General features: G+C 22.7%; 1 long non-coding RNA gene and 1 pseudogene across 1 annotated transcript; one reads left to right on the top strand and one right to left on the bottom strand.

Annotated features, from left to right (window-relative positions):
• Positions 1–1,948: 1,948 nt before the first annotated feature.
• LOC149061751 (uncharacterized) lies at positions 1,949–9,341 on the bottom strand. Its single transcript, XR_016192487.1, has 4 exons — positions 9,254–9,341; positions 2,377–2,451; positions 2,168–2,276; positions 1,949–2,100 (listed from the first exon to the last, which is right to left on the bottom strand). It is a non-coding gene; the product is annotated as an uncharacterized LOC149061751 (long non-coding RNA).
• Positions 2,549–8,087, top strand: LOC149061752 (uncharacterized; annotated as a pseudogene).
• Positions 9,342–11,289: the final 1,948 nt, after the last annotated feature.

Raw genomic sequence — 11,289 nt, 5'->3', positions numbered from 1 at the left:
GCTATTTATTTAAGAAGTACTGAGTGTTTTTTCATATAATGGTCGTGGCAATAAAAAGCAATGTTTCTCCAAATTAATGATAAATAAATAAATTTTTGGTAAGTACTCATCTATCTATCTTCTAACTATATAAATGTGAAATGAAAATCTTTGTATTGGGTAAACTCTGGAACCACTAATCAGATCTTCTTAATTTTTTTTTTAAAGAAAAGGATACTTACATTGTGGAGGTAAGAGGATGACCATACTAAAAAATACAATAATATCGACATCTTTCCACAAAAAAATTTATTGAATATTGTAAGGTTGCTATTGGTTTCAAATCTAAGGTGGATTATTTATTATTGTTTTGTAGTTTTTGTAAATTTGTAAATCCACGGGAATTTGTCACAGGAAGTTTTGAACAAGAATATCCGGGTGTTAAACAACAAATTAAACACACATTTGAATCGTATAGAGTTGTATTTTTAAAAGGCAACGATTGAAGTGCTCGGAGATCAGCTAGTTATATTATAATTATGTATAACTACTTTTATGTTAACAATTTTAAATTAACTTTCATGACTTAGAATTGTCGTTTGTATAATTGCACTATATTATATATATTAGTATGATAACTAATAAGTGATATTTTCTTTTTGACATTCAGTAATAGCAGCTGGGTTATTTTCTGTATTTACTTGTGTTAAATAGATTTTAAACATCATTGGTTACAACATTTATGTTTCAATATATATATTCTTATCAATGCTTTATAATGATTTTGCTATATTATTTGTAAGTAAATTAGACAAAAACAGTAATTAGGTGTAAGTAGAATGTGGGAAGTAAAGGTTAATACATGTAAGATAATTTTCATAATATGCGTGCATAATAGCTTATTTTGAATGTTAGTTTCTGTGAGTAAGATTAAGAATATAAAATTATTGTTTCACATTTAAATCATACAGTATTGTTTTTTAAATTATTTATTTGTTGTTGGATATTTTTTTTTTAGAATCTGTTCAAAAAATTAAGAAATTCTCTATGTTAGAAACTTGTACGAACGACATTGAAGAAGTTATTAAGTATGTGCTGATTCAGTCGCCTTTTAAATTAAAAAAAAAAACAGGATTCTGTAATGATGACACTACTCTACCTACAGAAAATAAACATTAATATTTTTGTACCTATGCTAAGCTTTTCCATGGATGTGTGGCAATAAAAGACCGCCGGAAAGCCACCGGATATATTTTTTTTATTGATGAATTCTTTTTTAATTAAATTTTTATATTTAAATCTATTGGTCTCTGTTTCAAAGGTAGATTAAAACGTTAGGAATTGTAATGTATATAATATATATAATATATTATATCGATTAATAAATAAATAGTTAATATTAATTATTATTAAATTTATTGTTTATAATTATTATTTTAACAATAATAAATACATATATGTAATATTGTTATAATTTTTTATCTAATATACCAATACAGTTTTGACAAAATGTACTTTGTTTGTTTTTTATTTATACAACGAGATGAGTTTATCATCTTAATATTCCAAAATTCTAAGTAATTATTATACATTATTATAATCATTTTTAAACTATTAGACATGGGTAATAAAGGTTAAATAAATGTCTATTTTTGGTTAAATTATGGTTTTTTTGGATTTTATTAAACCTTAAATAAATCATATTTAAAATGCTAAAATCATATTTGATTGAGCTTAATTCAACAACATTGTTTGTATGTTTAGAACAAAGTGTTAATTCAATCTAGTGTTTTTGTCCAATCAATGTTAATGCAAGTTTATTTTAATGTTATGATGATCGTTTCTCAATCAAAACCCAACCTTTATTTAATGATTAATATTAATATTGCTACATTAAATTAACATTTATTTAAAGTTGGTATGCTATGTGAGCTGTGTTTATTTATTATTTTATGTATTTACAGTTTGGTAATATGCAATATTTTGAATTACATTATAATAATGTTTAGGGACACTTTGTTTTTGGGTCTTTGCAGTGATACCATAAGCAATATAATCCTGTGGTTAATGTCATTGTCGAGGGAATCTTGTAACTATCTTGTCATAATGATCCCAAAAGTTCTAAACATTAATTTGTTATAAATTATTAAATACCTACTACAGCATATTATTAACTATTAATACATACTTTCTTTTGTGTATCATCTTTGTTCCCATTTGATCGGCTGTTTAAATCATAATACTTCCAATAATTACATACTACTTTTTCATTTGTACTTTTTCTGCCAAAATAGGTCCTGAAATAACAATATAATATTATTTTTGATTAAACAGCTATAAAAAAAAAGTCTTATGTATTTTTAATATTTTTAACTGATATTAGGTATATCAACTTACAAAGGACATCCTCTGTGTCTACGATAATTGCGAGTTGAAATTTTAAATATTTTATTATTATCGCCAAAATAGTTTCTGAAATTACAATAGTATAGATAAATATTATAATTATTAAATAATTTTTAATATTGATATTTAAAAAAATTGTAAAAAATCAGCCATTTAACCTTATATGAGTTTTTTTACCATATAAATTTTTCTAAAAATCAGATTTACAAATCGGCTATATTGGATATTTTGAAAAAAAATTTCATCTTGTTTCATCATCTAGGGTGGATATTACTAAATTGAATTGTTATTGGCCACATGTAAGAAAACAATCAGTATTTCAAAAAATTATGGTTTCACACATTACTCCTAAACCAAATGATCCATCGTGGTCTTTATATTCCATCAAAAAAGTTATGAGTAGATCTGGTATGTTATATTATATACAATACAAAATGTTTTAATTTCAATTAAGTAAAATTGTACTTATTTTTAGCAACATATGAAGAGGGCATGTATAAATTAAGACTAGCAGAAAAATATTCTGATATTGACAGCTTTAATGAAACAACATCAAAAATTAAAAGACTTAAAAGACAATCACATGCTAAAAAACAGTTACATTATGAATCTAATGATGATGAATATAATATCGAATTTATCAGACAAAATAGCAAAGTGGTAGAATGTTCTGATACCAATGAATTAGTAAAAAATGAAGCTATAAAATACCCACAATTCCCAACAGTTGATGATGAAATCATGAGTATTCTAGAATTTAACAGTGAGTAACATTTTTACAACTCATATTATGCAACAATATTTTTATGTGTAATATTTATCATGATAATAATAATTAATAATTTTTGTAATTTAATAACATTTATTATGTTTTAGCTGATTCGCAGATGTCAGTGCAGTTATTTGATGATAATAATATTATTTCAGCACCTAAAACAGTTTATCTACTTAATAGAAATGATGGTTTGTTGGCGGTATACATTTTTTAAATCATAAAATAATTTTTGATATATTTTTTAAATGTTAGATAACTTCAAGAAAACAACACCTATCAATTCTATTGGTAAAATTGATTTTAAAGAAGCTGTTGTAAATAAAGGTACCTAAATAATTAGTTAGGATTTAGGTGTTAACTTATTAGTTTATACACAATATACATTTATTAAAGTCATCCTACATTGCAGCGGTGGCAGTGGCACCTCCAAGACAAAAGCATTTCACCGCCACCGTTGCAGTATATGTGGTGACCTTTATTATTAAATTATAATATGTTATATTCCATTTAGATACAAATATACAAGGCTGGGCAAGTTAACTAATTATTTTAACTCGTTAAGTTAAGTTAATACAGAAAAATGTAAGTTAAGTTAAAAGTTAAAAGTTAGTTTTTTTATTTATTTAACTCGTTAAAAGTTAAAAGTTAATTTGAAAAAAAAGTAACTTAACTTAGTTAAAAATAAGTTTATTTTCTTTTTTCATGTACAATAAATTATCATACATTTTTATCAAAGCTTAACAAATAACACAATATAATGGAAGTCTAACTATTTTCAATAAACATATGTAATTGTATTAATTACAGTTGGTACTTAGTAAGTACTACTTACATACTTCAATCAATTATAAAATCTAACAAAACAAATAAATTATTTCAATGTATTTTTTTATCTACACGTTTTCTAAAATGATGGCTTAACTTAAAAATTTTTTTTCTTGTTGATACCCATTAAATTTGTAAATTGTAATTATTAAATTTGTTATTAGGATTTAATTAGATAAATTACACATATATAACATTTTTGTTTTATAATAATATACTGTATATATATATATATACATATTTTCTGCGAATAAGCAGAATAAAATAAAATATTATTATCTAATACTATTATTATTACTCGTAAATCGTTTCCCAAATTTTATATAGGTAGATAGTTGTACTTATACACGTTATTCTAATATCTATTGAAATTTCAAATATAGAAATAATTCAAAACACTCACATTCATATCGTAAAGTATTTGGTTATTCCCACAATTATTATTTATAATAATATATTATATTATTATATTTTTATATATAATATACATATATGTATATATAATATCAATAAGTTATAAAAATCAAAATATAATTTTAGATATATGAAATTTATATTAGGACAAATTAATAAATTAACTCGTTAAGTTAGAAGTTGTTTAAAAAAAAAGAAACTCGTTAAGCTGGAAGTTACTTTTGAAAATAAAAGTAACTCGTTAAATAATTAAAAGTAACTTAACTTTTTAACTTAACTTTAACTTTTTAACTCGTTAATGCCTAGCCTTGCAAATATATGTATTATATAGATATAGTAAGACCACACGATAAAGTTTAATTATTATTTTTATTTATTGGGGAACCAATCATTTACATTTTGATTAACTAATATTTGATTTATTATAATTTTAGTAACTAAATGATAATAATTTTCATACTATCTATAAGTCAGTAGTTTAAAAAAACTTGTTAAATAATAATTTGTACTTATTATTGTTAGTGGATAAATTAATAGATTTGTTTATTTTAGATATAAATTCAAAAGAAGTATATAAAATTATATCAAAATTGAGTACTAAAATTGAATTGATGCGTGATGAAATATTTGAACTAAAGCAACTAATGACTCTCTAATACAAACAAATTATATGAAAATGAAGTAGTTAATCATGTTTTTGTTGGACCATTCGAAGAACACCTACCAATAAATACCATAGAACGTATAAAAGAAATTGAAAACAAATTATCAATAGATAATTCATACTTTAAATTTATGGTATAATTATTAATTACTAATACAAAATATTATACATTATATTATACAAAATATATTGTACAGATATTTTTTTTTTTAATTTATGTGTTCATTAATTTTTAATGTTTAAGCATTTATTCAATACAAAAGATATAAATACATCATTATATTAAAATAAAATCAATATTAAAATATGAGACTAATAGTTCTTAAAACATTTTAAAACATAAAATTGGATGATTTATGAATACAAAAAAATCACTGTACATATAATTTTGTATATTATAATCATACAAAATTATGAATTTTTTATATTGTACCTTAATCATTTTTAATTGTATGGTAAAATATTTTCTAGCTTGAAGATTTAAAAAAACTAGGTGGACTTAATCTACAGAATATAATCATAAATGAATTAGCTTACACAATTTCAAATACGCTTGCGTCACATTACAGTTGGCTGGGGAAAAGATCAAAAATTTAATTTGAAAAAGATCTTCCAAATTTTAGATTCTGAGCGGAGCGATGAATGTATTGATTTTACCATGTGTGTATGTGTTTTTTTTGTGTCTGTCATCACGTTTTGGGGCAGTAAAATTGCTTCGATTTTTGACTTCAGTACCTCGTTCGATCAGAAAGTGAATCTAGTTGGTACTTTGGGGGGTCAAAAGTAAAAAATTCTTAATACTTTTCTAAATAATTGAGAAAAACAAACTAAAAATTAAGGGAAAAACGGGAAATTTTACGCACACTCATTTTTCGACAAAATCGATTTTGGTTTTTGATGTAACTTTAAAACAAATGACCATAGATACATGAAATTTTCACCTAATGTTTATATAAGTATATTATATCCACCATGCAATTTTCAAAAAATTTCGACTTAAGTTGAACTATTCATAGGCATTTCAAATTTTCGATCATTATTAGTTTTTTTTAAATTAATATCGATAAAAATTTATTTGTTAGGCAGAAAAGCTTGAAAATTTAATACAAGGCTCTTAACATATTGTTACAATAGCAGTTGAAAAATAAAAGAAATTCATAGTCACAATTTTTTTTTTATAAGCATTCAAAGTTTGAATTTTTACAACATATTATGTAAAAATCACGAAAATTCGTAAATTATTTTATGCTAGAAATTCATAAAAAATTTTCCTTTTATATCTAAGATTTGAAAATTTAATACATGGCTCATTATATATTTTTACAATAGCAATTGAAAAATAAAAGAAATATACAGTCACAATTTTTTTTATAAGCATTTAAAGTTCAAATTTTGACTAAAGACGTAAAAATTACGGCAATATTCAAATTATCTTAAATAGAAATTCATAAAAGTTTTCCTTTTTAATTCTAAGATTTGAAAATTTAATACAAGGCTCCTAACATATTTTTACAATAGCAGTTGCAAAATAAAAGGAATACATAATCACAATTTTTTTTTTTAAGCATTCAAAGTTTGAGTTTTGACAACATATTATGTAAAAATCACGAAAATACAGAAATTATTTTAATCTAGAAATTCATAAAAAATTTTCTTTTTATATCTAAGATTTGAAAATTTAATACAAGGCTCATAATATATTTTTACAATAAAAATTGAAAAATAAAAGAAATGCGTAGTCACAATTTTTTTTTTACAAGCATTCATAGTTTGAATTTTGACAACATATGTAAAAATTACGGCAATATTCAAATTATCTTAAATAGAAATTCATAAAAGTTTTCCTTTTTAATTCTAAGATTTGAAAATTTAATACAAGGCTCCTAACATATTTTTACAATAGCAGTTGCAAAATAAAAGGAATACATAGTCACAATTTTTTTTTTATAAGCATTCAAAGTTTGAATTTTTACAACATATTATGTAAAAATCACGAAAATTCGTAAATTATTTTATGCTAGAAATTCATAAAAAATTTTCCTTTTATATCTAAGATTTGAAAATTTAATACATGGCTCATTATATATTTTTACAATAGCAATTGAAAAATAAAAGAAATATACAGTCACAATTTTTTTTATAAGCATTTAAAGTTCAAATTTTGACTAAAGACGTAAAAATTACGGCAATATTCAAATTATCTTAAATAGAAATTCATAAAAGTTTTCCTTTTTAATTCTAAGATTTGAAAATTTAATACAAGGCTCCTAACATATTTTTACAATAGCAGTTGCAAAATAAAAGGAATACATAGTCACAATTTTTTTTTTAAGCATTCAAAGTTTGAGTTTTGACAACATATTATGTAAAAATCACGAAAATACAGAAATTATTTTAATCTAGAAATTCATAAAAAATTTTCTTTTTATATCTAAGATTTGAAAATTTAATACAAGGCTCATAATATATTTTTACAATAAAAATTGAAAAATAAAAGAAATGCGTAGTCACAATTTTTTTTTTACAAGCATTCATAGTTTGAATTTTGACAACATATGTAAAAATCACGAAAATTCGCAAATTATTTCAAACTAGAAATTCATAAAAATTTTTCTTTTTAAATCTAAGATTTGAAAATTTTTAATAATCTATAATATATCCTAGACAGATAAACCGTCTTCGCTCAGAATCGTTTTTTGTATACAATGATATAATATCATTGGATTCAAATTTAATTCCATCCATTACAGTAACCCACTTGTAACCTACTGTACAGCAGAGCGACATACACGACTTACCAGCTTTTTTTAAAAGTTATTTTGAGTGAGCTATATTTTTAATTCATACATCAATTAATATTAGATAATAATATTTTAAATCAATATTATTGGTTTGACTATCATTAATACAATAATACCTCTTTTGCGGTACAAAAATCCCAATATTACTAACAAAGAAGTAGCACAAGTTGTGATCAAATGGCTCGTTCAAGCACCATTATGAGCTTCTAGAGAACAAGAGTAAATATTATTATTAAATTTAAATGATACCAAATATCACTACATAATATAAATCTATATACAATCATGTTTTTGTGATTCATTGAATACAAAAATGGTTATACATATAATACTGTGAATGATTTGATCATATTATGTGCATGAATTAAAATAATTTTTACATTGAATTTCTGAATTTCTAATTACTTTTTGTTTCAGGAAAAAAAACAAGATACAGTAAAAAAAATAAGCATATTTATTGTAAAATATATTCCTATAAATCATTTATATTTTTTAATTTGATTGACTACCTATACATTTGTATTATTAATTTATAAAATATTACTATGTATTAAGTATAATAATGTATAAATAAGTATTTCTGTTCCTATATAATATATAAACTATGTGATATAATATTTTTATTATAATTATATAATGCTAGATAGGTATTTTTTTCAACTATTACTTAAACATAATGTATCTATAGATATACCTTGTATAATTTTTAATTTTTTTTTGTTTATGAGTTATTATTATGTATTAAAAGGATAAGACATGTTGTATACTTTTTTATTTAAGTACTAAAGGATTTTATTTGTTTTTCTTTTGTAAATTAGATATTAGGTATGTTAAAAGGGTAAACATATTGTTTAAATAGTAAAAGGTTTTATTTATTTTTTATTTTAATATTATGTTAAAATGCTTTCAAATACAAAAATTAAATAATAAAAATATTAATAATCTTTTCAATATATATGGGATACATTTTTTTTATAATATAATGATTTATAAAATATATATTAGACATTTACAAAACAAGTATATACTTTTTACATAAATGATATGTAAAAGTATATATATCAGAAACATATATAATTGGTTGCATCAATATAACAGTTATTGCTTTGAAAAAGGTAACGCTATATAACATAGTTATGTTACATTTGTTGGGTAAAAGCGGACATAGAAATTTAAACGAAATGTTACAGAAACATAAATAATATGTGATACATATCAGTTACGTGATTCATATTACTAAGTTACGTAACTTTAACAAAAATGAAATGAAATTGTGTTGTTAGGGTAATTATGCAAACCATTTACTAATTTAATATTATAACAATAATAATTTACTCAGTTTCAATTAAAAAATAAAAATTCACATATATTTTTAGTTTTTATACTAACCTCTATTGCTATTGCCGTTAATGAGAAGGACTCATTCAGTGACCATGTTTTCAACAGATGACTAACAGCTTTTTTTTTAGAAGCAGCATTTAAAGGCACATATAACGAGGGTCTAAATAAATAGCTGCAAAATAATTCATTATTAAAAAATTTGTTTTATATTTTAAATTATAAATCATAATAGTTACAAGATAATAGTTCTAGTAAACTTATCAATCACAAATAAGTTATAAATATAATAGGTTGCAAATCACTTGCAATAAAAACATAATTTTCTAACAATTTGTCTTGTTGAATCTTCATAAAATGCAAAACAGATTTTGAAATAGATGTATTGATAAGATTTAATTTATTTTGTGTTAGAATCCAAATTCCATAAAAATCACAAAGTGTTAAATCTTTTTTTCGTAGTGATTAAGTACATAAAAATGCTGGTTGAAGGGATTTTACCTAAATATAAATTAGATACAGACATGAATAAGTGAGTTAGTACTTATTAGTATAAATTCATAATAATTGCTTTGATTACCAAATTATCAATACGATACCAATCTTGTGTATTCAAAAATAAATCTGTATTAATCAATTGGTGGTCCTTACAAAAAGGTTATAGCTCAATTAAACGTAATAACATAAGATATGTAGAATTCCATCTTGTAACTACATCAAGAGTACATAATTTCATATTTTCTTTTTTTTAAAGGGCTGCATATGACCAAGTTCTAAGTACTTTTGCAACCTATACAAATAATATAGTTTAAATTAAAAAAGGCATATTTTTTGTATATAATAAATTTCTATGTAATGGACCGTTGGTTATTAGAAGATTCTAATATTCCTGAACTTGAAATATATAAGAAATTGGTGGACCAACATCTTCTATAACTAATCATGAAAATTCTTCAACACATAATGATGAGTCTACAGAAATATGGAACATTACCGGGAACATTCTAAAATCGTGGAAACTTGAGTGTGTCTATCAAACTTGTATAGGTAAGAATTGGATATAATGATAGTTAACAATAAAAAAATTACAATACTATGATTAAATATAGTTACAATTATTATAAATCAGTAAAATATTGAACAAATTTTGTTTTTAAATTATTTATTGAAATTTTGTAACATTTGGTTGGGCTCAATTTGTACATTTAAAATAAAATAAATTATTATTTCAAAAATATAAAATCTTAAGGCATAAAATAGTTAATTACTACAATACTGTACTGGAAATGTAGCTAAATACAATATAATGTAAGTACATTTATATTTTAGATCAGTTTATAGACATCAAAGTGTTGAAATAAATGAAGTACAGACATATTGGAAAATTTTTGGCAAACTTTCCACTTGGTGTACAAATTAAATTTGAAAAATATGTCAAGAGATCGTCCAGTTTTCACTATAATGTCGATTTTTAGGATTTTTAACTTTAGCAGCAGCAACTATTTCTTTAATTCATTCAGATTGTTCATTTGATATATTTAATCTCTTAAAAATTGCATTTAACTCTTTGTCTCCAAATGCACTCATCTCATTTTTTACTTTATTTAATTGATTTTCTAGTTGAATGATTTTTCTACTAGCCCGAAAATGTCTTTTATGATGATTGCTTTGGCCTTTTAAAGTGTTTGTACAATTTTAAAATTTAATTTAACCAAGAAAAGAAACTATATTTATTTCATTGTTGATAGTAAACTGGTTTATATGAGAGTACAGATTATCATTTTTTAACCATTTATCTAAAATATATTCAGAATTGTATAGTTTGAATGGTGTAGAAATTGCTGAAATAATAGTATGAAAAGAAAATAGTAATAATGGGTCTTTAATTAAGTCATTTTCAACATTTTTCAATAAATCGGCAAGAGGTTTAAATAAACTTTGAGAAAATTCTTTCTGTATATTGACTACATCTTTTCTTCTGAAGTTAGTATTATTGTGTAATGACATTGTTAAGTTAATACCGGCTTGATATATTAAATTAATAGCATTTTCAATATTAATTTTTGTACTAGGTAAGTCAGTTTCAC

Source organism: Diuraphis noxia, unplaced genomic scaffold, assembly GCF_037042655.1.
Source record: "Diuraphis noxia isolate RWA-SAM2 unplaced genomic scaffold, SU_Dnox_SAM2 contig0001, whole genome shotgun sequence".
Taxonomy (NCBI): Eukaryota; Metazoa; Arthropoda; class Insecta; order Hemiptera; family Aphididae; genus Diuraphis; species Diuraphis noxia.
Note: the sequence above shows the minus strand (reverse complement) of the source record. Positions and strands in the feature narration are given on the sequence as shown.